Source organism: Salmo salar, chromosome 29 (assembly GCF_965601325.2).
Source record: "Salmo salar chromosome 29, fSalSal1, whole genome shotgun sequence".
Taxonomy (NCBI): domain Eukaryota; kingdom Metazoa; phylum Chordata; class Actinopteri; order Salmoniformes; family Salmonidae; genus Salmo; species Salmo salar.
The window spans coordinates 574951-601526 of NC_138319.1; positions in this window are offsets into that span (position 1 = coordinate 574951).

Sequence of the window (26576 nt, forward strand, 5' to 3'; positions counted from 1 at the left end):
ATAAAATGTTTTTTTAGGCCTGTCCAGAATGTCGCTAGTTCGGCCGGGGTCACTGTTTTTGTGTCGTGAAAATGAAAAAAAAATATCTGCATTTTTTTGTGAAAATGGTTATAAAATGTTTTTTTAGGCCTGTCCAGAATGTCGATAGTTCGGCATGACCGGGGAAACTGTTTTTGTGTCAAAAAATGAAAAAAAAAAATCTGAGCTATTTTTGTGAAAATAGTTTTAAAATGTTTTTTTAGGCCTGTCCAGAATGTCGCTAGTTCGGCATGACCGGGGTCACTGTTTTTGTGTCGTGAAAATGAAAAAAAAATATCTGCAATTTTTTGTGAAAATGGTTATAAAATGTTTTTTTAGGCCTGAAGAAAAAAAAAAATCGGAGCTATTTTTGTGAAAATTATTCTAAAATGTTTTTTTTAGGCCTGTCCAAAATGTCGCTAGTTCGGCATGATCGGAGTCATTGTTTTTGGTGACAAAAATAGAAATCTGCAATTTTTTGTGAAAATAGTTTTAAAATGTTTTTTTAGGCCTGTCCATAATGTCGCTAGTTCAGCATGACGGGGTCACTGTTTTTGTGTCGTGAAAATGAAAAAAAAATATCTGCAATTTTTTGTGAAAATGGTTATAAAATGTTTTTTTAGGCCTGTCCAGAATGTCGATAGTTCGGCATGACCGGGGTCACTGTTTTTGTGTCAAAAAATGAAAAAAAAAATCTGAGCTATTTTTGTGAAAATTGTTCTAAAATGTTTTTTTTTAGGCCTGTCCAAAATGTCGCTAGTTCGGCATGATCGGAGTCATTGTTTTTGGTGACAAAAATAGAAATCTGCAATTTTTTGTGAAAATAGTTTTAAAATGTTTTTTTAGGCCTGTCCAGAATGTCGCCAGTTCGGCATGATCGGAGTCATTGTTTTTGGTGACAAAAATAGAAATCTGCAATTTTTTGTGAAAATAGTTTTAAAATGTTTTTTTAGGCCTGTCCAGAATGTCGATAGTTCGGCATGACCGGGGTCACTGTTTTTGTGTCAAAAAATGAAGAAAAAAAATCTGAGCTATTTTTGTGAAAATTGTTCTAAAATGTTTTTTTTAGGCCTGTCCAAAATGTCGCTAGTTCGGCATGATCGGAGTCATTGTTTTTGGTGACAAAAATAGAAATCTGCAATTTTTTGTGAAAATAGTTTTAAAATGTTTTTTTAGGCCTGTACAGAATGTCGCTAGTTCGGTCACTGTTTTTGTGTCATGAAAATGAAAAAAAAATATCTGCATTTTTTTGTGAGAATAGTTATAAAATGTTTTTTTAGGCCTGTCCAGAATGTCGATAGTTCGGCATGACCGGGGTCACTGTTTTTGTGTCAAAAAATGAAAAAAAAAATCTGAGCTATTTTTGTGAAAATTGTTCTAAAATGTTTTTTTTAGGCCTGTCCAAAATGTCGATAGTTCGGCATGACCGGGGTCACTGTTTTTGGAGACAAAAATAGAAATCTGCAATTTTTTGTGAAAATAGTTTTAAAATGTTTTTTTAGGCCTGTCCAGAATGTCGCTAGTTCGGCATGACCGGGGTCACTGTTTTTGTGTCGTGAAAATGAAAAAAAAATATCTGCAATTTTTTGTGAAAATGGTTATAAAATGTTTTTTTAGGCCTGTCCAGAATGTCGATAGTTCGGCATGACCGGGGTCACTGTTTTTGTGTCAAAAAATGAAGAAAAAAAATCTGAGCTATTTTTGTGAAAATTGTTCTAAAATGTTTTTTTTAGGCCTGTCCAAAATGTCGCTAGTTCGGCATGATCGGAGTCATTGTTTTTGGTGACAAAAATAGAAATCTGCAATTTTTTGTGAAAATAGTTTTAAAATGTTTTTTTAGGCCTGTACAGAATGTCGCTAGTTCGGTCACTGTTTTTGTGTCAAAAAATGAAAAAAAAAATCTGAGCTATTTTTGTGAAAATTGTTCTAAAATGTTTTTTTTAGGCCTGTCCAAAATGTCGATAGTTCGGCATGACCGGGGTCACTGTTTTTGGAGACAAAAATAGAAATCTGCAATTTTTTGTGAAAATAGTTTTAAAATGTTTTTTTAGGCCTGTCCAGAATGTCGCTAGTTCGGCCGGGGTCACTGTTTTTGTGTCGTGAAAATGAAAAAAAAATATCTGCAATTTTTTGTGAAAATGGTTATAAAATGTTTTTTTAGGCCTGTCCAGAATGTCGCTAGTTCGGCCGGGGTCACTGTTTTTGTGTCGTGAAAATGAAAAAAAAATATCTGCATTTTTTTGTGAAAATGGTTATAAAATGTTTTTTTAGGCCTGTCCAGAATGTCGATAGTTCGGCATGACCGGGGAAACTGTTTTTGTGTCAAAAAATGAAAAAAAAAAATCTGAGCTATTTTTGTGAAAATAGTTTTAAAATGTTTTTTTAGGCCTGTCCAGAATGTCGCTAGTTCGGCATGACCGGGGTCACTGTTTTTGTGTCGTGAAAATGAAAAAAAAATATCTGCAATTTTTTGTGAAAATGGTTATAAAATGTTTTTTTAGGCCTGAAGAAAAAAAAAAATCGGAGCTATTTTTGTGAAAATTATTCTAAAATGTTTTTTTTAGGCCTGTCCAAAATGTCGCTAGTTCGGCATGATCGGAGTCATTGTTTTTGGTGACAAAAATAGAAATCTGCAATTTTTTGTGAAAATAGTTTTAAAATGTTTTTTTAGGCCTGTCCATAATGTCGCTAGTTCAGCATGACGGGGTCACTGTTTTTGTGTCGTGAAAATGAAAAAAAAATATCTGCAATTTTTTGTGAAAATGGTTATAAAATGTTTTTTTAGGCCTGTCCAGAATGTCGATAGTTCGGCATGACCGGGGTCACTGTTTTTGTGTCAAAAAATGAAAAAAAAAATCTGAGCTATTTTTGTGAAAATTGTTCTAAAATGTTTTTTTTTAGGCCTGTCCAAAATGTCGCTAGTTCGGCATGATCGGAGTCATTGTTTTTGGTGACAAAAATAGAAATCTGCAATTTTTTGTGAAAATAGTTTTAAAATGTTTTTTTAGGCCTGTCCAGAATGTCGCCAGTTCGGCATGATCGGAGTCATTGTTTTTGGTGACAAAAATAGAAATCTGCAATTTTTTGTGAAAATAGTTTTAAAATGTTTTTTTAGGCCTGTCCAGAATGTCGATAGTTCGGCATGACCGGGGTCACTGTTTTTGTGTCAAAAAATGAAGAAAAAAAATCTGAGCTATTTTTGTGAAAATTGTTCTAAAATGTTTTTTTTAGGCCTGTCCAAAATGTCGCTAGTTCGGCATGATCGGAGTCATTGTTTTTGGTGACAAAAATAGAAATCTGCAATTTTTTGTGAAAATAGTTTTAAAATGTTTTTTTAGGCCTGTACAGAATGTCGCTAGTTCGGTCACTGTTTTTGTGTCATGAAAATGAAAAAAAAATATCTGCATTTTTTTGTGAGAATAGTTATAAAATGTTTTTTTAGGCCTGTCCAGAATGTCGATAGTTCGGCATGACCGGGGTCACTGTTTTTGTGTCAAAAAATGAAAAAAAAAATCTGAGCTATTTTTGTGAAAATTGTTCTAAAATGTTTTTTTTAGGCCTGTCCAAAATGTCGATAGTTCGGCATGACCGGGGTCACTGTTTTTGGAGACAAAAATAGAAATCTGCAATTTTTTGTGAAAATAGTTTTAAAATGTTTTTTTAGGCCTGTCCAGAATGTCGCTAGTTCGGCATGACCGGGGTCACTGTTTTTGTGTCGTGAAAATGAAAAAAAAATATCTGCAATTTTTTGTGAAAATGGTTATAAAATGTTTTTTTAGGCCTGTCCAGAATGTCGATAGTTCGGCATGACCGGGGTCACTGTTTTTGTGTCAAAAAATGAAAAAAAAAAATCAGCTATTTTTGTGAAAATTGTTCTAAAATGTTTTTTTTAGGCCTGTCCAAAATGTCGCTAGTTCGGCATGATCGGAGTCATTGTTTTTGGTGACAAAAATAGAAATCTGCAATTTTTTGTGAAAATAGTTTTAAAATGTTTTTTTAGGCCTGTCCAGAATGTCGCTAGTTCGGCCGGGGTCACTGTTTTTGTGTCGTGAAAATGAAAAAAAAATATCTGCAATTTTTTGTGAAAATGGTTATAAAATGTTTTTTTAGGCCTGTCCAGAATGTCGCTAGTTCGGCCGGGGTCACTGTTTTTGTGTCGTGAAAATGAAAAAAAAATATCTGCATTTTTTTGTGAAAATGGTTATAAAATGTTTTTTTAGGGTTGTCCAGAATGTCGATAGTTCGGCATGACCGGGGTCACTGTTTTTGTGTCAAAAAATGAAAAAAAAAAATCAGAGCTATTTTTGTGAAAATTGTTCTAAAATGCTTTTTTTAGGCCTGTCCAAAATGTCGCTAGTTCGGCATGATCGGAGTCATTGTTTTTGGTGACAAAAATAGAAATCTGCAATTTTTTGTGAAAATAGTTTTAAAATGTTTTTTTAGGCCTGTCCAGAATGTCGCTAGTTCGGCATGACCGGGGTCACTGTTTTTGTGTCGTGAAAATGAAAAAAAAATATCTGCAATTTTTTGTGAAAATGGTTATAAAATGTTTTTTTAGGCCTGTCCAGAATGTCGATAGTTCGGCATGACCGGGGTCACTGTTTTTGTGTCAAAAAATGAAAAAAAAAATCTGAGCTATTTTTGTGAAAATTGTTCTAAAATGTTTTTTTTAGGCCTGTCCAAAATGTCGATAGTTCGGCATGACCGGGGTCACTGTTTTTGGAAACAAAAATAGAAATCTGCAATTTTTTGTGAAAATAGTTTTAAAATGTTTTTTTAGGCCTGTCCAGAATGTCGCTAGTTCGGCATGACCGGGGTCACTGTTTTTGTGTCGTGAAAATGAAAAAAAAATATCTGCAATTTTTTGTGAAAATGGTTATAAAATGTTTTTTTAGGCCTGTCCAGAATGTCGATAGTTCGGCATGACCGGGGTCACTGTTTTTGTGTCAAAAAATGAAAAAAAAAAATCTGAGCTATTTTTGTGAAAATTGTTCTAAAATGTTTTGTTTAGGCCTGTCCAAAATGTCGCTAGTTCGGCATGATCGGAGTCATTGTTTTTGGTGACAAAAATAGAAATCTGCAATTTTTTGTGAAAATAGTTTTAAAATGTTTTTTTAGGCCTGTCCAGAATGTCGCCAGTTCGGCATGATCGGAGTCATTGTTTTTGGTGACAAAAATAGAAATCTGCAATTTTTTGTGAAAATAGTTTTAAAATGTTTTTTTAGGCCTGTCCAGAATGTCGATAGTTCGGCATGACCGGGGTCACTGTTTTTGTGTCAAAAAATGAAGAAAAAAAATCTGAGCTATTTTTGTGAAAATTGTTCTAAAATGTTTTTTTTAGGCCTGTCCAAAATGTCGCTAGTTCGGCATGATCGGAGTCATTGTTTTTGGTGACAAAAATAGAAATCTGCAATTTTTTGTGAAAATAGTTTTAAAATGTTTTTTTAGGCCTGTACAGAATGTCGCTAGTTCGGTCACTGTTTTTGTGTCATGAAAATGAAAAAAAAATATCTGCATTTTTTTGTGAGAATAGTTATAAAATGTTTTTTTAGGCCTGTCCAGAATGTCGATAGTTCGGCATGACCGGGGTCACTGTTTTTGTGTCAAAAAATGAAAAAAAAAATCTGAGCTATTTTTGTGAAAATTGTTCTAAAATGTTTTTTTTAGGCCTGTCCAAAATGTCGATAGTTCGGCATGACCGGGGTCACTGTTTTTGGAGACAAAAATAGAAATCTGCAATTTTTTGTGAAAATAGTTTTAAAATGTTTTTTTAGGCCTGTCCAGAATGTCGCTAGTTCGGCATGACCGGGGTCACTGTTTTTGTGTCGTGAAAATGAAAAAAAAATATCTGCAATTTTTTGTGAAAATGGTTATAAAATGTTTTTTTAGGCCTGTCCAGAATGTCGATAGTTCGGCATGACCGGGGTCACTGTTTTTGTGTCAAAAAATGAAAAAAAAAAATCAGCTATTTTTGTGAAAATTGTTCTAAAATGTTTTTTTTAGGCCTGTCCAAAATGTCGCTAGTTCGGCATGATCGGAGTCATTGTTTTTGGTGACAAAAATAGAAATCTGCAATTTTTTGTGAAAATAGTTTTAAAATGTTTTTTTAGGCCTGTCCAGAATGTCGCTAGTTCGGCCGGGGTCACTGTTTTTGTGTCGTGAAAATGAAAAAAAAATATCTGCAATTTTTTGTGAAAATGGTTATAAAATGTTTTTTTAGGCCTGTCCAGAATGTCGCTAGTTCGGCCGGGGTCACTGTTTTTGTGTCGTGAAAATGAAAAAAAAATATCTGCATTTTTTTGTGAAAATGGTTATAAAATGTTTTTTTAGGGTTGTCCAGAATGTCGATAGTTCGGCATGACCGGGGTCACTGTTTTTGTGTCAAAAAATGAAAAAAAAAAATCAGAGCTATTTTTGTGAAAATTGTTCTAAAATGCTTTTTTTAGGCCTGTCCAAAATGTCGCTAGTTCGGCATGATCGGAGTCATTGTTTTTGGTGACAAAAATAGAAATCTGCAATTTTTTGTGAAAATAGTTTTAAAATGTTTTTTTAGGCCTGTCCAGAATGTCGCTAGTTCGGCATGACCGGGGTCACTGTTTTTGTGTCGTGAAAATGAAAAAAAAATATCTGCAATTTTTTGTGAAAATGGTTATAAAATGTTTTTTTAGGCCTGTCCAGAATGTCGATAGTTCGGCATGACCGGGGTCACTGTTTTTGTGTCAAAAAATGAAAAAAAAAATCTGAGCTATTTTTGTGAAAATTGTTCTAAAATGTTTTTTTTAGGCCTGTCCAAAATGTCGATAGTTCGGCATGACCGGGGTCACTGTTTTTGGAAACAAAAATAGAAATCTGCAATTTTTTGTGAAAATAGTTTTAAAATGTTTTTTTAGGCCTGTCCAGAATGTCGCTAGTTCGGCATGACCGGGGTCACTGTTTTTGTGTCGTGAAAATGAAAAAAAAATATCTGCAATTTTTTGTGAAAATGGTTATAAAATGTTTTTTTAGGCCTGTCCAGAATGTCGATAGTTCGGCATGACCGGGGTCACTGTTTTTGTGTCAAAAAATGAAAAAAAAAAATCTGAGCTATTTTTGTGAAAATTGTTCTAAAATGTTTTGTTTAGGCCTGTCCAAAATGTCGCTAGTTCGGCATGATCGGAGTCATTGTTTTTGGTGACAAAAATAGAAATCTGCAATTTTTTGTGAAAATAGTTTTAAAATGTTTTTTTAGGCCTGTCCAGATTGTTGCTAGTTCGGCATGACCGGTGTCACTGTTTTTGTGTCGTGAAAATGAAAAAAAAATATCTGCAATTTTTTGTGAAAATGGTTATAAAATGTTTTTTTAGGCCTGTCCAGAATGTCGATAGTTCGGCATGACCGGGGTCACTGTTTTTGTGTCAAAAAATGAAAAAAAAAAATCTGAGCTATTTTTGTGAAAGTTGTTCTAAAATGTTTTTTTTAGGCCTGTCCAAAATGTCGATAGTTCGGCATGACCGGGGTCACTGTTTTTGGTGACAAAAATAGAAATCTGCAATTTTTTGTGAAAATAGTTTTAAAATGTTTTTTTAGGCCTGTCCAGAATGTCGCTAGTTCGGCATGACCGGGGTCACTGTTTTTGTGTCGTGAAAATGAAAAAAAAATATCTGCAATTTTTTGTGAAAATGGTTATAAAATGTTTTTTTAGGCCTGTCCAGAATGTCGATAGTTCGGCATGACCAGGGAAACTGTTTTTGTGTCAAAAAATGAAAAAAAAAAATCTGAGCTATTTTTGTGAAAATAGTTTTAAAATGTTTTTTTAGGCCTGTCCAGAATGTCGCTAGTTCGGCATGACCGGGGTCACTGTTTTTGTGTCGTGAAAATGAAAAAAAAATATCTGCAATTTTTTGTGAAAATGGTTATAAAATGTTTTTTTAGGCCTGAAGAAAAAAAAAAATCTGAGCTATTTTTGTGAAAATTGTTCTAAAATGTTTTTTTTAGGCCTGTCCAAAATGTCGCTAGTTCGGCATGATCGGAGTCATTGTTTTTGGTGACAAAAATAGAAATCTGCAATTTTTTGTGAAAATAGTTTTAAAATGTTTTTTTAGGCCTGTCCATAATGTCGCTAGTTCAGCATGACGGGGTCACTGTTTTTGTGTCGTGAAAATGAAAAAAAAATATCTGCAATTTTTTGTGAAAATGGTTATAAAATGTTTTTTTAGGCCTGTCCAGAATGTCGATAGTTCGGCATGAATGGGGTCACTGTTTTTGTGTCAAAAAATGAAAAAAAAAAATCTGAGCTATTTTTGTGAAAGTTGTTCTAAAATGTTTTTTTTAGGCCTGTCCAAAATGTCGATAGTTCGGCATGACCGGGGTCACTGTTTTTGGTGACAAAAATAGAAATCTGCAATTTTTTGTGAAAATAGTTTTAAAATGTTTTTTTAGGCCTGTCCAGAATGTCGCTAGTTCGGCATGACCGGGGTCACTGTTTTTGTGTCGTGAAAATGAAAAAAAAATATCTGCAATTTTTTGTGAAAATGGTTATAAAATGTTTTTTTAGGCCTGTCCAGAATGTCGATAGTTCGGCATGACCAGGGAAACTGTTTTTGTGTCAAAAAATGAAAAAAAAAAATCTGAGCTATTTTTGTGAAAATAGTTTTAAAATGTTTTTTTAGGCCTGTCCAGAATGTCGCTAGTTCGGCATGACCGGGGTCACTGTTTTTGTGTCGTGAAAATGAAAAAAAAATATCTGCAATTTTTTGTGAAAATGGTTATAAAATGTTTTTTTAGGCCTGAAGAAAAAAAAAAATCTGAGCTATTTTTGTGAAAATTGTTCTAAAATGTTTTTTTTAGGCCTGTCCAAAATGTCGCTAGTTCGGCATGATCGGAGTCATTGTTTTTGGTGACAAAAATAGAAATCTGCAATTTTTTGTGAAAATAGTTTTAAAATGTTTTTTTAGGCCTGTCCATAATGTCGCTAGTTCAGCATGACGGGGTCACTGTTTTTGTGTCGTGAAAATGAAAAAAAAATATCTGCAATTTTTTGTGAAAATGGTTATAAAATGTTTTTTTAGGCCTGTCCAGAATGTCGATAGTTCGGCATGAATGGGGTCACTGATTTTGTTTCAAAAAATGAAAAAAAAAATCTGAGCTATTTTTGTGAAAATTGTTCTAAAATGTTTTTTTTTAGGCCTGTCCAAAATGTCGCTAGTTCGGCATGATCCGAGTCATTGTTTTTGGTGACAAAAATAGAAATCTGCAATTTTTTGTGAAAATAGTTTTAAAATGTTTTTTTAGGCCTGTCCAGAATGTCGCCAGTTAGGCATGATCGGAGTCATTGTTTTTGGTGACAAAAATAGAAATCTGCAATTTTTTGTGAAAATAGTTTTAAAATGTTTTTTTAGGCCTGTCCAGAATGTCGATAGTTCGGCATGACCGGGGTCACTGTTTTTGTGTCAAAAAATGAAGAAAAAAAATCTGAGCTATTTTTGTGAAAATTGTTCTAAAATGTTTTTTTTAGGCCTGTCCAAAATGTCGCTAGTTCGGCATGATCGGAGTCATTGTTTTTGGTGACAAAAATAGAAATCTGCAATTTTTTGTGAAAATAGTTTTAAAATGTTTTTTTAGGCCTGTCCAGAATGTCGATAGTTCGGCATGACCGGGGTCACTGTTTTTGTGTCAAAAAATGAAAAAAAAAATCTGAGCTATTTTTGTGAAAATTGTTCTAAAATGTTTTTTTTAGGCCTGTCCAAAATGTCGATAGTTCGGCATGACCGGGGTCACTGTTTTTGGAGACAAAAATAGAAATCTGCAATTTTTTGTGAAAATAGTTTTAAAATGTTTTTTTAGGCCTGTCCAGAATGTCGCTAGTTCGGCATGACCGGGGTCACTGTTTTTGTGTCGTGAAAATGAAAAAAAAATATCTGCAATTTTTTGTGAAAATGGTTATAAAATGTTTTTTTAGGCCTGTCCAGAATGTCGATAGTTCGGCAATACCGGGGTCACTGTTTTTGTGTCAAAAAATGAAAAAAAAAAATCAGCTATTTTTGTGAAAATTGTTCTAAAATGTTTTTTTTAGGCCTGTCCAGAATGTCGCTAGTTCGGCATGACCGGGGTCACTGTTTTTGTGTCGTGAAAATGAAAAAAAAATATCTGCAATTTTTTGTGAAAATGGTTATAAAATGTTTTTTTAGGCCTGTCCAGAATGTCGATAGTTCGGCATGACCGGGGTCACTGTTTTTGTGTCAAAAAATGAAAAAAAAAAATCAGCTATTTTTGTGAAAATAGTTTTAAAATGTTTTTTTAGGCCTGTCCAGAATGTCGCTAGTTCGGCCGGGGTCACTGTTTTTGTGTCGTGAAAATGAAAAAAAAATATCTGCAATTTTTTGTGAAAATGGTTATAAAATGTTTTTTTAGGCCTGTCCAGAATGTCGCTAGTTCGGCCGGGGTCACTGTTTTTGTGTCGTGAAAATGAAAAAAAAATATCTGCATTTTTTTGTGAAAATGGTTATAAAATGTTTTTTTAGGGTTGTCCAGAATGTCGATAGTTCGGCATGACCGGGGTCACTGTTTTTGTGTCGTGAAAATGAAAAAAAAATATCTGCAATTTTTTGTGAAAATGGTTATAAAATGTTTTTTTAGGCCTGTCCAGAATGTCGATAGTTCGGCATGACCGGGGTCACTGTTTTTGTGTCAAAAAATGAAAAAAAAAATCTGAGCTATTTTTGTGAAAATTGTTCTAAAATGTTTTTTTTAGGCCTGTCCAAAATGTCGATAGTTCGGCATGACCGGGGTCACTGTTTTTGGAAACAAAAATAGAAATCTGCAATTTTTTGTGAAAATAGTTTTTAAATGTTTTTTTAGGCCTGTCCAGAATGTCGCTAGTTCGGCATGACCGGGGTCACTGTTTTTGTGTCAAAAAATGAAAAAAAAAATCTGAGCTATTTTTGTGAAAATTGTTCTAAAATGTTTTGTTTAGGCCTGTCCAAAATGTCGCTAGTTCGGCATGATCGGAGTCATTGTTTTTGGTGACAAAAATAGAAATCTGCAATTTTTTGTGAAAATAGTTTTAAAATGTTTTTTTAGGCCTGTCCAGATTGTTGCTAGTTCGGCATGACCGGTGTCACTGTTTTTGTGTCGTGAAAATGAAAAAAAAATATCTGCAATTTTTTGTGAAAATGGTTATAAAATGTTTTTTTAGGCCTGTCCAGAATGTCGATAGTTCGGCATGACCGGGGTCACTGTTTTTGTGTCAAAAAATGAAAAAAAAAAATCTGAGCTATTTTTGTGAAAGTTGTTCTAAAATGTTTTTTTTAGGCCTGTCCAAAATGTCGATAGTTCGGCATGACCGGGGTCACTGTTTTTGGTGACAAAAATAGAAATCTGCAATTTTTTGTGAAAATAGTTTTAAAATGTTTTTTTAGGCCTGTCCAGAATGTCGCTAGTTCGGCATGACCGGGGTCACTGTTTTTGTGTCGTGAAAATGAAAAAAAAATATCTGCAATTTTTTGTGAAAATGGTTATAAAATGTTTTTTTAGGCCTGTCCAGAATGTCGATAGTTCGGCATGACCAGGGAAACTGTTTTTGTGTCAAAAAATGAAAAAAAAAAATCTGAGCTATTTTTGTGAAAATAGTTTTAAAATGTTTTTTTAGGCCTGTCCAGAATGTCGCTAGTTCGGCATGACCGGGGTCACTGTTTTTGTGTCGTGAAAATGAAAAAAAAATATCTGCAGTTTTTTGTGAAAATGGTTATAAAATGTTTTTTTAGGCCTGAAGAAAAAAAAAAATCTGAGCTATTTTTGTGAAAATTGTTCTAAAATGTTTTTTTTAGGCCTGTCCAAAATGTCGCTAGTTCGGCATGATCGGAGTCATTGTTTTTGGTGACAAAAATAGAAATCTGCAATTTTTTGTGAAAATAGTTTTAAAATGTTTTTTTAGGCCTGTCCATAATGTCGCTAGTTCAGCATGACGGGGTCACTGTTTTTGTGTCGTGAAAATGAAAAAAAAGTATCTGCAATTTTTTGTGAAAATGGTTATAAAATGTTTTTTTAGGCCTGTCCAGAATGTCGATAGTTCGGCATGAATGGGGTCACTGTTTTTGTGTCAAAAAATGAAAAAAAAAATCTGAGCTATTTTTGTGAAAATTGTTCTAAAATGTTTTTTTTTAGGCCTGTCCAAAATGTCGCTAGTTCGGCATGATCGGAGTCATTGTTTTTGGTGACAAAAATAGAAATCTGCAATTTTTTGTGAAAATAGTTTTAAAATGTTTTTTTAGGCCTGTCCAGAATGTCGCCAGTTCGGCATGATCGGAGTCATTGTTTTTGGTGACAAAAATAGAAATCTGCAATTTTTTGTGAAAATAGTTTTAAAATGTTTTTTTAGGCCTGTCCAGAATGTCGCTAGTTCGTCATGACCGGTGTCACTGTTTTTGTGTCACGAAAATGAAAAAAAAAAAATCTGCAATTTTTTGTGAAAATTGTTTTAGACATTTTTTTTAGGCCTGTCCAGAATGTCGCTTTTTCAGCTTGATCAGAGTCATCGTTTTTAGGGACAAATAGAAATCTGCAATTTTTTGTATAAATTGTTTTTAAAAAAAAAATTTAGGCCAGTCCGGAATGTTGCTAGTTCGGCATGACCGGGGTCACTTTTTTTGTGTCACGAAAAAGAAAAAGAAAAAATATCTGCAATTTTTTGTGAAAATGGTTATAAAATGTTTTTTTAGGCCTTTCCAGAATGTCGATAGTTCGGCATGACCGGGGTCACTGTTTTTGTGTCAAAAAATGAAAAAAAAAAATCGGAGCTTTTTTTGTGAAAATTGTTCTAAAATGTTTTTTTAGGCCTGTCCAAAATGTCGCTAGTTCAGCATGACCGTGTCACTGTTTTTGTGTCACGAAAATGAAAAAAAAAAATCTGCCATTTTTTGTGAAAATGGTTTTACATTTTTTTTTTGGCCTGTCCAGAATGTCGCTTTTTCGGCATGATCGGAGTCATAGTTTTTAGGGACAAAATAGAAATCTGCAATTTTTTGTGAAAATGGTTTTAAAATGTTTTTTTAGGCGTGTCCAAAATGTCGCTAGTTCGGCATGATCGGAGTCATCGTTTTTGGTGACAAAAATAGAAATCTGCCATTTTTTGTGAAAATGGTTTTAAAATGTTTTTTTAGGCCTGTCCAGAATGTCGCTAGTTCAGCATGACCGTGTCACTGTTTTTGTGTCACGAAAATGAAAAAAAAAAATCTGCCATTTTTTGTGAAAATGGTTTTAAATTTTTTTTTAGGCCTGTCCAGAATGTCGCTTTTTCGGCATGATCGGAGTCATAGTTTTTAGGGACAAAATAGAAATCTGCAATTTTTTGTGAAAATGGTTTTAAAATGTTTTTTTAGGCGTGTCCAAAATGTCGCTAGTTCGGCATGATCGGAGTCATCGTTTTTGATGACAAAAATAGAAATCTGCAATTTTTTGTGAAAATGGTTTTAAAACATTTTTTTAGGCCTGTCCAAAATGTCGCTAGTTCGGCATGATCGGAGTCATCGTTTTTGATGACAAAAATAGAAATCTGCAATTTTTTGTGAAAATGGTTTTAAATTTTTTTTGGGGGCCTATTTCTGGACGACATTCTTGACGAATGTCGCTTTTTCGGCATGACCGGGGTCACTGTTTTTGAGTTAAAAAATGAAAAAAAAAATCTGAGCTTTTTTTGTGAAAATGGTTCTAATATGTTTTTTTTAGGCCTGTCCAAAATGTCGCTAGTTCGGCATGATTTGAGTCATCGTTTTTGGTGACAAAAATAGAAATCTGCAATTTTTTGTGAAAATGGTTTTTAAATGTTTTTTAGGCCTGTCCAAAATGTTGCTAGTTCGGCATGATCGGAGTCATTGTTTTTGGTGACAAAAATAGAAATCTGCAATTTTTTGTGAAAATAGTTTTAAAATGTTTTTTTAGGCCTGTCCATAATGTCGCTAGTTCAGCATGACGGGGTCACTGTTTTTGTGTCGTGAAAATGAAAAAAAAATATCTGCAATTTTTTGTGAAAATGGTTATAAAATGTTTTTTTAGGCCTGTCCAGAATGTCGATAGTTCGGCATGAATGGGGTCACTGTTTTTGTGTCAAAAAATGAAAAAAAAAAATCTGAGCTATTTTTGTGAAAGTTGTTCTAAAATGTTTTTTTTAGGCCTGTCCAAAATGTCGATAGTTCGGCATGACCGGGGTCACTGTTTTTGGTGACAAAAATAGAAATCTGCAATTTTTTGTGAAAATAGTTTTAAAATGTTTTTTTAGGCCTGTCCAGAATGTCGCTAGTTCGGCATGACCGGGGTCACTGTTTTTGTGTCGTGAAAATGAAAAAAAAATATCTGCAATTTTTTGTGAAAATGGTTATAAAATGTTTTTTTAGGCCTGAAGAAAAAAAAAAATCTGAGCTATTTTTGTGAAAATTGTTCTAAAATGTTTTTTTTAGGCCTGTCCAAAATGTCGCTAGTTCGGCATGATCGGAGTCATTGTTTTTGGTGACAAAAATAGAAATCTGCAATTTTTTGTGAAAATAGTTTTAAAATGTTTTTTTAGGCCTGTCCATAATGTCGCTAGTTCAGCATGACGGGGTCACTGTTTTTGTGTCGTGAAAATGAAAAAAAAATATCTGCAATTTTTTGTGAAAATGGTTATAAAATGTTTTTTTAGGCCTGTCCAGAATGTCGATAGTTCGGCATGAATGGGGTCACTGATTTTGTGTCAAAAAATGAAAAAAAAAATCTGAGCTATTTTTGTGAAAATTGTTCTAAAATGTTTTTTTTTAGGCCTGTCCAAAATGTCGCTAGTTCGGCATGATCGGAGTCATTGTTTTTGGTGACAAAAATAGAAATCTGCAATTTTTTGTGAAAATAGTTTTAAAATGTTTTTTTAGGCCTGTCCAGAATGTCGCCAGTTAGGCATGATCGGAGTCATTGTTTTTGGTGACAAAAATAGAAATCTGCAATTTTTTGTGAAAATAGTTTTAAAATGTTTTTTTAGGCCTGTCCAGAATGTCGATAGTTCGGCATGACCGGGGTCACTGTTTTTGTGTCAAAAAATGAAGAAAAAAAATCTGAGCTATTTTTGTGAAAATTGTTCTAAAATGTTTTTTTTAGGCCTGTCCAAAATGTCGCTAGTTCGGCATGATCGGAGTCATTGTTTTTGGTGACAAAAATAGAAATCTGCAATTTTTTGTGAAAATAGTTTTAAAATGTTTTTTTAGGCCTGTCCAGAATGTCGATAGTTCGGCATGACCGGGGTCACTGTTTTTGTGTCAAAAAATGAAAAAAAAAATCTGAGCTATTTTTGTGAAAATTGTTCTAAAATGTTTTTTTTAGGCCTGTCCAAAATGTCGATAGTTCGGCATGACCGGGGTCACTGTTTTTGGAGACAAAAATAGAAATCTGCAATTTTTTGTGAAAATAGTTTTAAAATGTTTTTTTAGGCCTGTCCAGAATGTCGCTAGTTCGGCATGACCGGGGTCACTGTTTTTGTGTCGTGAAAATGAAAAAAAAATATCTGCAATTTTTTGTGAAAATGGTTATAAAATGTTTTTTTAGGCCTGTCCAGAATGTCGATAGTTCGGCAATACCGGGGTCACTGTTTTTGTGTCAAAAAATGAAAAAAAAAAATCAGCTATTTTTGTGAAAATTGTTCTAAAATGTTTTTTTTAGGCCTGTCCAGAATGTCGCTAGTTCGGCATGACCGGGGTCACTGTTTTTGTGTCGTGAAAATGAAAAAAAAATATCTGCAATTTTTTGTGAAAATGGTTATAAAATGTTTTTTTAGGCCTGTCCAGAATGTCGATAGTTCGGCATGACCGGGGTCACTGTTTTTGTGTCGTGAAAATGAAAAAAAAATATCTGCAATTTTTTGTGAAAATGGTTATAAAATGTTTTTTTAGGCCTGTCCAGAATGTCGATAGTTCGGCATGACCGGGGTCACTGTTTTTGTGTCAAAAAATGAAAAAAAAAATCTGAGCTATTTTTGTGAAAATTGTTCTAAAATGTTTTTTTTAGGCCTGTCCAAAATGTCGATAGTTCGGCATGACCGGGGTCACTGTTTTTGGAAACAAAAATAGAAATCTGCAATTTTTTGTGAAAATAGTTTTTAAATGTTTTTTTAGGCCTGTCCAGAATGTCGCTAGTTCGGCATGACCGGGGTCACTGTTTTTGTGTCAAAAAATGAAAAAAAAAATCTGAGCTATTTTTGTGAAAATTGTTCTAAAATGTTTTGTTTAGGCCTGTCCAAAATGTCGCTAGTTCGGCATGATCGGAGTCATTGTTTTTGGTGACAAAAATAGAAATCTGCAATTTTTTGTGAAAATAGTTTTAAAATGTTTTTTTAGGCCTGTCCAGATTGTTGCTAGTTCGGCATGACCGGTGTCACTGTTTTTGTGTCGTGAAAATGAAAAAAAAATATCTGCAATTTTTTGTGAAAATGGTTATAAAATGTTTTTTTAGGCCTGTCCAGAATGTCGATAGTTCGGCATGACCAGGGAAACTGTTTTTGTGTCAAAAAATGAAAAAAAAAAATCTGAGCTATTTTTGTGAAAATAGTTTTAAAATGTTTTTTTAGGCCTGTCCAGAATGTCGCTAGTTCGGCATGACCGGGGTCACTGTTTTTGTGTCGTGAAAATGAAAAAAAAATATCTGCAGTTTTTTGTGAAAATGGTTATAAAATGTTTTTTTAGGCCTGAAGAAAAAAAAAAATCTGAGCTATTTTTGTGAAAATTGTTCTAAAATGTTTTTTTTAGGCCTGTCCAAAATGTCGCTAGTTCGGCATGATCGGAGTCATTGTTTTTGGTGACAAAAATAGAAATCTGCAATTTTTTGTGAAAATAGTTTTAAAATGTTTTTTTAGGCCTGTCCATAATGTCGCTAGTTCAGCATGACGGGGTCACTGTTTTTGTGTCGTGAAAATGAAAAAAAAGTATCTGCAATTTTTTGTGAAAATGGTTATAAAATGTTTTTTTAGGCCTGTCCAGAATGTCGATAGTTCGGCATGAATGGGGTCACTGTTTTTGTGTCAAAAAATGAAAAAAAAAATCTGAGCTATTTTTGTGAAAATTGTTCTAAAATGTTTTTTTTTAGGCCTGTCCAAAATGTCGCTAGTTCGGCATGATCGGAGTCATTGTTTTTGGTGACAAAAATAGAAATCTGCAATTTTTTGTGAAAATAGTTTTAAAATGTTTTTTTAGGCCTGTCCAGAATGTCGCCAGTTCGGCATGATCGGAGTCATTGTTTTTGGTGACAAAAATAGAAATCTGCAATTTTTTGTGAAAATAGTTTTAAAATGTTTTTTTAGGCCTGTCCAGAATGTCGCTAGTTCGTCATGACCGGTGTCACTGTTTTTGTGTCACGAAAATGAAAAAAAAAAAATCTGCAATTTTTTGTGAAAATTGTTTTAGACATTTTTTTTAGGCCTGTCCAGAATGTCGCTTTTTCAGCTTGATCAGAGTCATCGTTTTTAGGGACAAATAGAAATCTGCAATTTTTTGTATAAATTGTTTTTAAAAAAAAAATTTAGGCCAGTCCGGAATGTTGCTAGTTCGGCATGACCGGGGTCACTTTTTTTGTGTCACGAAAAAGAAAAAGAAAAAATATCTGCAATTTTTTGTGAAAATGGTTATAAAATGTTTTTTTAGGCCTTTCCAGAATGTCGATAGTTCGGCATGACCGGGGTCACTGTTTTTGTGTCAAAAAATGAAAAAAAAAAATCGGAGCTTTTTTTGTGAAAATTGTTCTAAAATGTTTTTTTAGGCCTGTCCAAAATGTCGCTAGTTCAGCATGACCGTGTCACTGTTTTTGTGTCACGAAAATGAAAAAAAAAAATCTGCCATTTTTTGTGAAAATGGTTTTACATTTTTTTTTTGGCCTGTCCAGAATGTCGCTTTTTCGGCATGATCGGAGTCATAGTTTTTAGGGACAAAATAGAAATCTGCAATTTTTTGTGAAAATGGTTTTAAAATGTTTTTTTAGGCGTGTCCAAAATGTCGCTAGTTCGGCATGATCGGAGTCATCGTTTTTGGTGACAAAAATAGAAATCTGCCATTTTTTGTGAAAATGGTTTTAAAATGTTTTTTTAGGCCTGTCCAGAATGTCGCTAGTTCAGCATGACCGTGTCACTGTTTTTGTGTCACGAAAATGAAAAAAAAAAATCTGCCATTTTTTGTGAAAATGGTTTTAAATTTTTTTTTAGGCCTGTCCAGAATGTCGCTTTTTCGGCATGATCGGAGTCATAGTTTTTAGGGACAAAATAGAAATCTGCAATTTTTTGTGAAAATGGTTTTAAAATGTTTTTTTAGGCGTGTCCAAAATGTCGCTAGTTCGGCATGATCGGAGTCATCGTTTTTGATGACAAAAATAGAAATCTGCAATTTTTTGTGAAAATGGTTTTAAAACATTTTTTTAGGCCTGTCCAAAATGTCGCTAGTTCGGCATGATCGGAGTCATCGTTTTTGATGACAAAAATAGAAATCTGCAATTTTTTGTGAAAATGGTTTTAAATTTTTTTTGGGGGCCTATTTCTGGACGACATTCTTGACGAATGTCGCTTTTTCGGCATGACCGGGGTCACTGTTTTTGAGTTAAAAAATGAAAAAAAAAATCTGAGCTTTTTTTGTGAAAATGGTTCTAATATGTTTTTTTTAGGCCTGTCCAAAATGTCGCTAGTTCGGCATGATTTGAGTCATCGTTTTTGGTGACAAAAATAGAAATCTGCAATTTTTTGTGAAAATGGTTTTTAAATGTTTTTTAGGCCTGTCCAAAATGTTGCTAGTTCGGCATGATCGGAGTCATTGTTTTTGGTGACAAAAATAGAAATCTGCAATTTTTTGTGAAAATAGTTTTAAAATGTTTTTTTAGGCCTGTCCATAATGTCGCTAGTTCAGCATGACGGGGTCACTGTTTTTGTGTCGTGAAAATGAAAAAAAAATATCTGCAATTTTTTGTGAAAATGGTTATAAAATGTTTTTTTAGGCCTGTCCAGAATGTCGATAGTTCGGCATGAATGGGGTCACTGTTTTTGTGTCAAAAAATGAAAAAAAAAAATCTGAGCTATTTTTGTGAAAGTTGTTCTAAAATGTTTTTTTTAGGCCTGTCCAAAATGTCGATAGTTCGGCATGACCGGGGTCACTGTTTTTGGTGACAAAAATAGAAATCTGCAATTTTTTGTGAAAATAGTTTTAAAATGTTTTTTTAGGCCTGTCCAGAATGTCGCTAGTTCGGCATGACCGGGGTCACTGTTTTTGTGTCGTGAAAATGAAAAAAAAATATCTGCAATTTTTTGTGAAAATGGTTATAAAATGTTTTTTTAGGCCTGAAGAAAAAAAAAAATCTGAGCTATTTTTGTGAAAATTGTTCTAAAATGTTTTTTTTAGGCCTGTCCAAAATGTCGCTAGTTCGGCATGATCGGAGTCATTGTTTTTGGTGACAAAAATAGAAATCTGCAATTTTTTGTGAAAATAGTTTTAAAATGTTTTTTTAGGCCTGTCCATAATGTCGCTAGTTCAGCATGACGGGGTCACTGTTTTTGTGTCGTGAAAATGAAAAAAAAATATCTGCAATTTTTTGTGAAAATGGTTATAAAATGTTTTTTTAGGCCTGTCCAGAATGTCGATAGTTCGGCATGAATGGGGTCACTGATTTTGTGTCAAAAAATGAAAAAAAAAATCTGAGCTATTTTTGTGAAAATTGTTCTAAAATGTTTTTTTTTAGGCCTGTCCAAAATGTCGCTAGTTCGGCATGATCGGAGTCATTGTTTTTGGTGACAAAAATAGAAATCTGCAATTTTTTGTGAAAATAGTTTTAAAATGTTTTTTTAGGCCTGTCCAGAATGTCGCCAGTTAGGCATGATCGGAGTCATTGTTTTTGGTGACAAAAATAGAAATCTGCAATTTTTTGTGAAAATAGTTTTAAAATGTTTTTTTAGGCCTGTCCAGAATGTCGATAGTTCGGCATGACCGGGGTCACTGTTTTTGTGTCAAAAAATGAAGAAAAAAAATCTGAGCTATTTTTGTGAAAATTGTTCTAAAATGTTTTTTTTAGGCCTGTCCAAAATGTCGCTAGTTCGGCATGATCGGAGTCATTGTTTTTGGTGACAAAAATAGAAATCTGCAATTTTTTGTGAAAATAGTTTTAAAATGTTTTTTTAGGCCTGTCCAGAATGTCGATAGTTCGGCATGACCGGGGTCACTGTTTTTGTGTCAAAAAATGAAAAAAAAAATCTGAGCTATTTTTGTGAAAATTGTTCTAAAATGTTTTTTTTAGGCCTGTCCAAAATGTCGATAGTTCGGCATGACCGGGGTCACTGTTTTTGGAGACAAAAATAGAAATCTGCAATTTTTTGTGAAAATAGTTTTAAAATGTTTTTTTAGGCCTGTCCAGAATGTCGCTAGTTCGGCATGACCGGGGTCACTGTTTTTGTGTCGTGAAAATGAAAAAAAAATATCTGCAATTTTTTGTGAAAATGGTTATAAAATGTTTTTTTAGGCCTGTCCAGAATGTCGATAGTTCGGCAATACCGGGGTCACTGTTTTTGTGTCAAAAAATGAAAAAAAAAAATCAGCTATTTTTGTGAAAATTGTTCTAAAATGTTTTTTTTAGGCCTGTCCAGAATGTCGCTAGTTCGGCATGACCGGGGTCACTGTTTTTGTGTCGTGAAAATGAAAAAAAAATATCTGCAATTTTTTGTGAAAATGGTTATAAAATGTTTTTTTAGGCCTGTCCAGAATGTCGATAGTTCGGCATGACCGGGGTCACTGTTTTTGTGTCGTGAAAATGAAAAAAAAATATCTGTAATTTTTTGTGAAAATGGTTATAAAATGTTTTTTTAGGCCTGTCCAGAATGTCGATAGTTCGGCATGACCGGGGTCACTGTTTTTGTGTCAAAAAATGAAAAAAAAAATCTGAGCTATTTTTGTGAAAATTGTTCTAAAATGTTTTTTTTAGGCCTGTCCAAAATGTCGATAGTTCGGCATGACCGGGGTCACTGTTTTTGGAAACAAAAATAGAAATCTGCAATTTTTTGTGAAAATAGTTTTTAAATGTTTTTTTAGGCCTGTCCAGAATGTCGCTAGTTCGGCATGACCGGGGTCACTGTTTTTGTGTCAAAAAATGAAAAAAAAAATCTGAGCTATTTTTGTGAAAATTGTTCTAAAATGTTTTGTTTAGGCCTGTCCAAAATGTCGCTAGTTCGGCATGATCGGAGTCATTGTTTTTGGTGACAAAAATAGAAATCTGCAATTTTTTGTGAAAATAGTTTTAAAATGTTTTTTTAGGCCTGTCCAGATTGTTGCTAGTTCGGCATGACCGGTGTCACTGTTTTTGTGTCGTGAAAATGAAAAAAAAATATCTGCAATTTTTTGTGAAAATGGTTATAAAATGTTTTTTTAGGCCTGTCCAGAATGTCGATAGTTCGGCATGACCGGGGTCACTGTTTTTGTGTCAAAAAATGAAAAAAAAAAATCTGAGCTATTTTTGTGAAAGTTGTTCTAAAATGTTTTTTTTAGGCCTGTCCAAAATGTCGATAGTTCGGCATGACCGGGGTCACTGTTTTTGGTGACAAAAATAGAAATCTGCAATTTTTTGTGAAAATAGTTTTAAAATGTTTTTTTAGGCCTGTCCAGAATGTCGCTAGTTCGGCATGACCGGGGTCACTGTTTTTGTGTCGTGAAAATGAAAAAAAAATATCTGCAATTTTTTGTGAAAATGGTTATAAAATGTTTTTTTAGGCCTGTCCAGAATGTCGATAGTTCGGTATGACCAGGGAAACTGTTTTTGTGTCAAAAAATGAAAAAAAAAAATCTGAGCTATTTTTGTGAAAATAGTTTTAAAATGTTTTTTTAGGCCTGTCCAGAATGTCGCTAGTTCGGCATGACCGGGGTCACTGTTTTTGTGTCGTGAAAATGAAAAAAAAATATCTGCAGTTTTTTGTGAAAATGGTTATAAAATGTTTTTTTAGGCCTGAAGAAAAAAAAAAATCTGAGCTATTTTTGTGAAAATTGTTCTAAAATGTTTTTTTTAGGCCTGTCCAAAATGTCGCTAGTTCGGCATGATCGGAGTCATTGTTTTTGGTGACAAAAATAGAAATCTGCAATTTTTTGTGAAAATAGTTTTAAAATGTTTTTTTAGGCCTGTCCATAATGTCGCTAGTTCAGCATGACGGGGTCACTGTTTTTGTGTCGTGAAAATGAAAAAAAAGTATCTGCAATTTTTTGTGAAAATGGTTATAAAATGTTTTTTTAGGCCTGTCCAGAATGTCGATAGTTCGGCATGAATGGGGTCACTGTTTTTGTGTCAAAAAATGAAAAAAAAAATCTGAGCTATTTTTGTGAAAATTGTTCTAAAATGTTTTTTTTTAGGCCTGTCCAAAATGTCGCTAGTTCGGCATGATCGGAGTCATTGTTTTTGGTGACAAAAATAGAAATCTGCAATTTTTTGTGAAAATAGTTTTAAAATGTTTTTTTAGGCCTGTCCAGAATGTCGCCAGTTCGGCATGATCGGAGTCATTGTTTTTGGTGACAAAAATAGAAATCTGCAATTTTTTGTGAAAATAGTTTTAAAATGTTTTTTTAGGCCTGTCCAGAATGTCGCTAGTTCGGCATGACCGGGGTCACTGTTTTTGTGTCGTGAAAATGAAAAAAAAATATCTGCAGTTTTTTGTGAAAATGGTTATAAAATGTTTTTTTAGGCCTGAAGAAAAAAAAAAATCTGAGCTATTTTTGTGAAAATTGTTCTAAAATGTTTTTTTTAGGCCTGTCCAAAATGTCGCTAGTTCGGCATGATCGGAGTCATTGTTTTTGGTGACAAAAATAGAAATCTGCAATTTTTTGTGAAAATAGTTTTAAAATGTTTTTTTAGGCCTGTCCATAATGTCGCTAGTTCAGCATGACGGGGTCACTGTTTTTGTGTCGTGAAAATGAAAAAAAAGTATCTGCAATTTTTTGTGAAAATGGTTATAAAATGTTTTTTTAGGCCTGTCCAGAATGTCGATAGTTCGGCATGAATGGGGTCACTGTTTTTGTGTCAAAAAATGAAAAAAAAAATCTGAGCTATTTTTGTGAAAATTGTTCTAAAATGTTTTTTTTTAGGCCTGTCCAAAATGTCGCTAGTTCGTTATGATCGGAGTCATTGTTTTTGGTGACAAAAATAGAAATCTGCAATTTTTTGTGAAAATAGTTTTAAAATGTTTTTTTAGGCCTGTCCAGAATGTCGCCAGTTCGGCATGATCGGAGTCATTGTTTTTGGTGACAAAAATAGAAATCTGCAATTTTTTGTGAAAATAGTTTTAAAATGTTTTTTTAGGCCTGTCCAGAATGTCGCTAGTTCGTCATGACCGGTGTCACTGTTTTTGTGTCACGAAAATGAAAAAAAAAAAATCTGCAATTTTTTGTGAAAATTGTTTTAGACATTTTTTTTAGGCCTGTCCAGAATGTCGCTTTTTCAGCTTGATCAGAGTCATCGTTTTTAGGGACAAATAGAAATCTGCAATTTTTTGTATAAATTGTTTTTAAAAAAAAAATTTAGGCCAGTCCGGAATGTTGCTAGTTCGGCATGACCGGGGTCACTTTTTTTGTGTCACGAAAAAGAAAAAAAAAAATATCTGCAATTTTTTGTGAAAATGGTTATAAAATGTTTTTTTAGGCCTTTCCAGAATGTCGATAGTTCGGCATGACCGGGGTCACTGTTTTTGTGTCAAAAAATGAAAAAAAAAAATCGGAGCTTTTTTTGTGAAAATTGTTCTAAAATGTTTTTTTAGGCCTGTCCAAAATGTCGCTAGTTCAGCATGACCGTGTCACTGTTTTTGTGTCACGAAAATGAAAAAAAAAAATCTGCCATTTTTTGTGAAAATGGTTTTACATTTTTTTTTTGGCCTGTCCAGAATGTCGCTTTTTCGGCATGATCGGAGTCATAGTTTTTAGGGACAAAATAGAAATCTGCAATTTTTTGTGAAAATGGTTTTAAAATGTTTTTTTAGGCGTGTCCAAAATGTCGCTAGTTCGGCATGATCGGAGTCATCGTTTTTGGTGACAAAAATAGAAATCTGCCATTTTTTGTGAAAATGGTTTTAAAATGTTTTTTTAGGCCTGTCCAGAATGTCGCTAGTTCAGCATGACCGTGTCACTGTTTTTGTGTCACGAAAATGAAAAAAAAAAATCTGCCATTTTTTGTGAAAATGGTTTTAAATTTTTTTTTAGGCCTGTCCAGAATGTCGCTTTTTCGGCATGATCGGAGTCATAGTTTTTAGGGACAAAATAGAAATCTGCAATTTTTTGTGAAAATGGTTTTAAAATGTTTTTTTAGGCGTGTCCAAAATGTCGCTAGTTCGGCATGATCGGAGTCATCGTTTTTGATGACAAAAATAGAAATCTGCAATTTTTTGTGAAAATGGTTTTAAAACATTTTTTTAGGCCTGTCCAAAATGTCGCTAGTTCGGCATGATCGGAGTCATCGTTTTTGATGACAAAAATAGAAATCTGCAATTTTTTGTGAAAATGGTTTTAAATTTTTTTTGGGGGCCTATTTCTGGACGACATTCTTGACGAATGTCGCTTTTTCGGCATGACCGGGGTCACTGTTTTTGAGTTAAAAAATGAAAAAAAAAATCTGAGCTTTTTTTGTGAAAATGGTTCTAATATGTTTTTTTTAGGCCTGTCCAAAATGTCGCTAGTTCGGCATGATTTGAGTCATCGTTTTTGGTGACAAAAATAGAAATCTGCAATTTTTTGTGAAAATGGTTTTTAAATGTTTTTTAGGCCTGTCCAGAATGTCGCTAGTTCGTCATGACCGGTGTCACTGTTTTTGTGTCACGAAAATAAAAATAAAAATACCTGCAATTTTTGGTGAAAATGGTTATAAAATGTTTTTTTAGGCCTGTCCAGAATGTCGCTAGTTCAGCATGACCGGGGTCACTGTTTTTGTGTCGTGAAAATGAAAAAAAAATACCTGCAATTTTTTGTGAAAATGGTTTTAAGATGTTTTTTTAGGCCTGTCCAGAATGTCGCTAGTTCGGCATGACCGGGGTCACTGTTTTTGTGTTGTGAAAATGAAGAAAAAAAAATCTGCAATTTTTTGTGAAAATGGTTTTAAAACATTTTTTTAGGCCTGTCCAAAATGTCGCTAGTTCGGCATGATCGGAGTCATCGTTTTTGGTGACAAAAATAGAAATCTGCAATTTTTTGTGAAAATGGTTTTTAAATGTTTTTTTAGGCCTGTCCAGAATGTCGCTAGTTCGGCATGACCGGTGTCACTGTTTTTGTGTCACGAAAATGAAAAAAAAAAATCTGCAATTTTTTGTGAAAATCGTTTTAGACATTTTTTTTAGGCCTGTCCAGAATGTCGCTTTTTCAGCTTGATCGGAGGCATCGTTTTTAGGGACAAAATAGAAATCTGCAATTTTTTGTGAAAATGGTTTTAAAATGTTTTTTTAGGCCTGTCCAGAATGTCGATAGTTCGGCATGACCGGGGTCACTGTTTTTATGTCACGAAAATGAAAAAAAAATATCTGTAATTTTTTGTGAAAATGGTTTTTAAATGTTTTTTTTAGGCCTGTCCAGAATGTCGATAGTTCGGCATGACCGGGGTCACTGTTTTTGTGTCAAAAAATGAAAAAAAAAAATCTGAGCTATTTTTGTGAAAATTGTTCTAAAATGTTTTTTTTAGGCCTGTCCAAAATGTCGCTAGTTCGGCATGATCGGAGTGATTGTTTTTGGTGACAAAAATAGAAATCTGCAATTTTTGGTGAAAATAGTTTTAAAATGTTTTTTTAGGCCTGTCCAGAATGTCGCTAGTTCAGCATGACCGGGGTCACTGTTTTTGTGTCGTGAAAATGAAAAAAAAATACCTGCAATTTTTGGTGAAAATGGTTATAAAATGTTTTTTTAGGCCTGTCCAGAATGTCGATAGTTCGGCATGACCGGGATCACTGTTTTTGTGTCAAAAAAATAAATAAATAAAAATAAAAAATCTGAGCATTTTTTGTAAAAATGGTTCTAAAATATTTTTTTAGGCCTGTCCAAAATGTCGCTAGTTCGGCATGATCGGAGTCATCGTTTTTGATGACAAAAATAGAAATCTGCAATTTTTTGTGAAAATGGTTTTAAAATGTTTTTTTAGGCCTGTCCAGAATGTCGCTAGTTCGGCATGATCGGAGTCATCGTTTTTGATGACAAAAATAGAAATCTGCAATTTTTTGTGAAAATGGTTTTAAAATGTTTTTTTAGGCCTGTCCAGAATGTCGCTAGTTCGGCATGACCGGGGTCACTGTTTTTGTGTTATGAAAATGAAGAAAAAAAAATCTGCAATTTTTTGTGAAAATGGTTTTAAAACATTTTTTTAGGCCTGTCCAAAATGTCGCTAGTTCGGCATGATCGGAGTCATCGTTTTTGGTGACAAAAATAGAAATCTGCAATTTTTTGTGAAAATGGTTTTTAAATGTTTTTTTAGGCCTGTCCAGAATGTCGCTAGTTCGGCATGACCGGTGTCACTGTTTTTGTGTCACGAAAATGAAAAAAAAAAATCTGCAATTTTTTGTGAAAATCGTTTTAGACATTTTTTTTAGGCCTGTCCAGAATGTC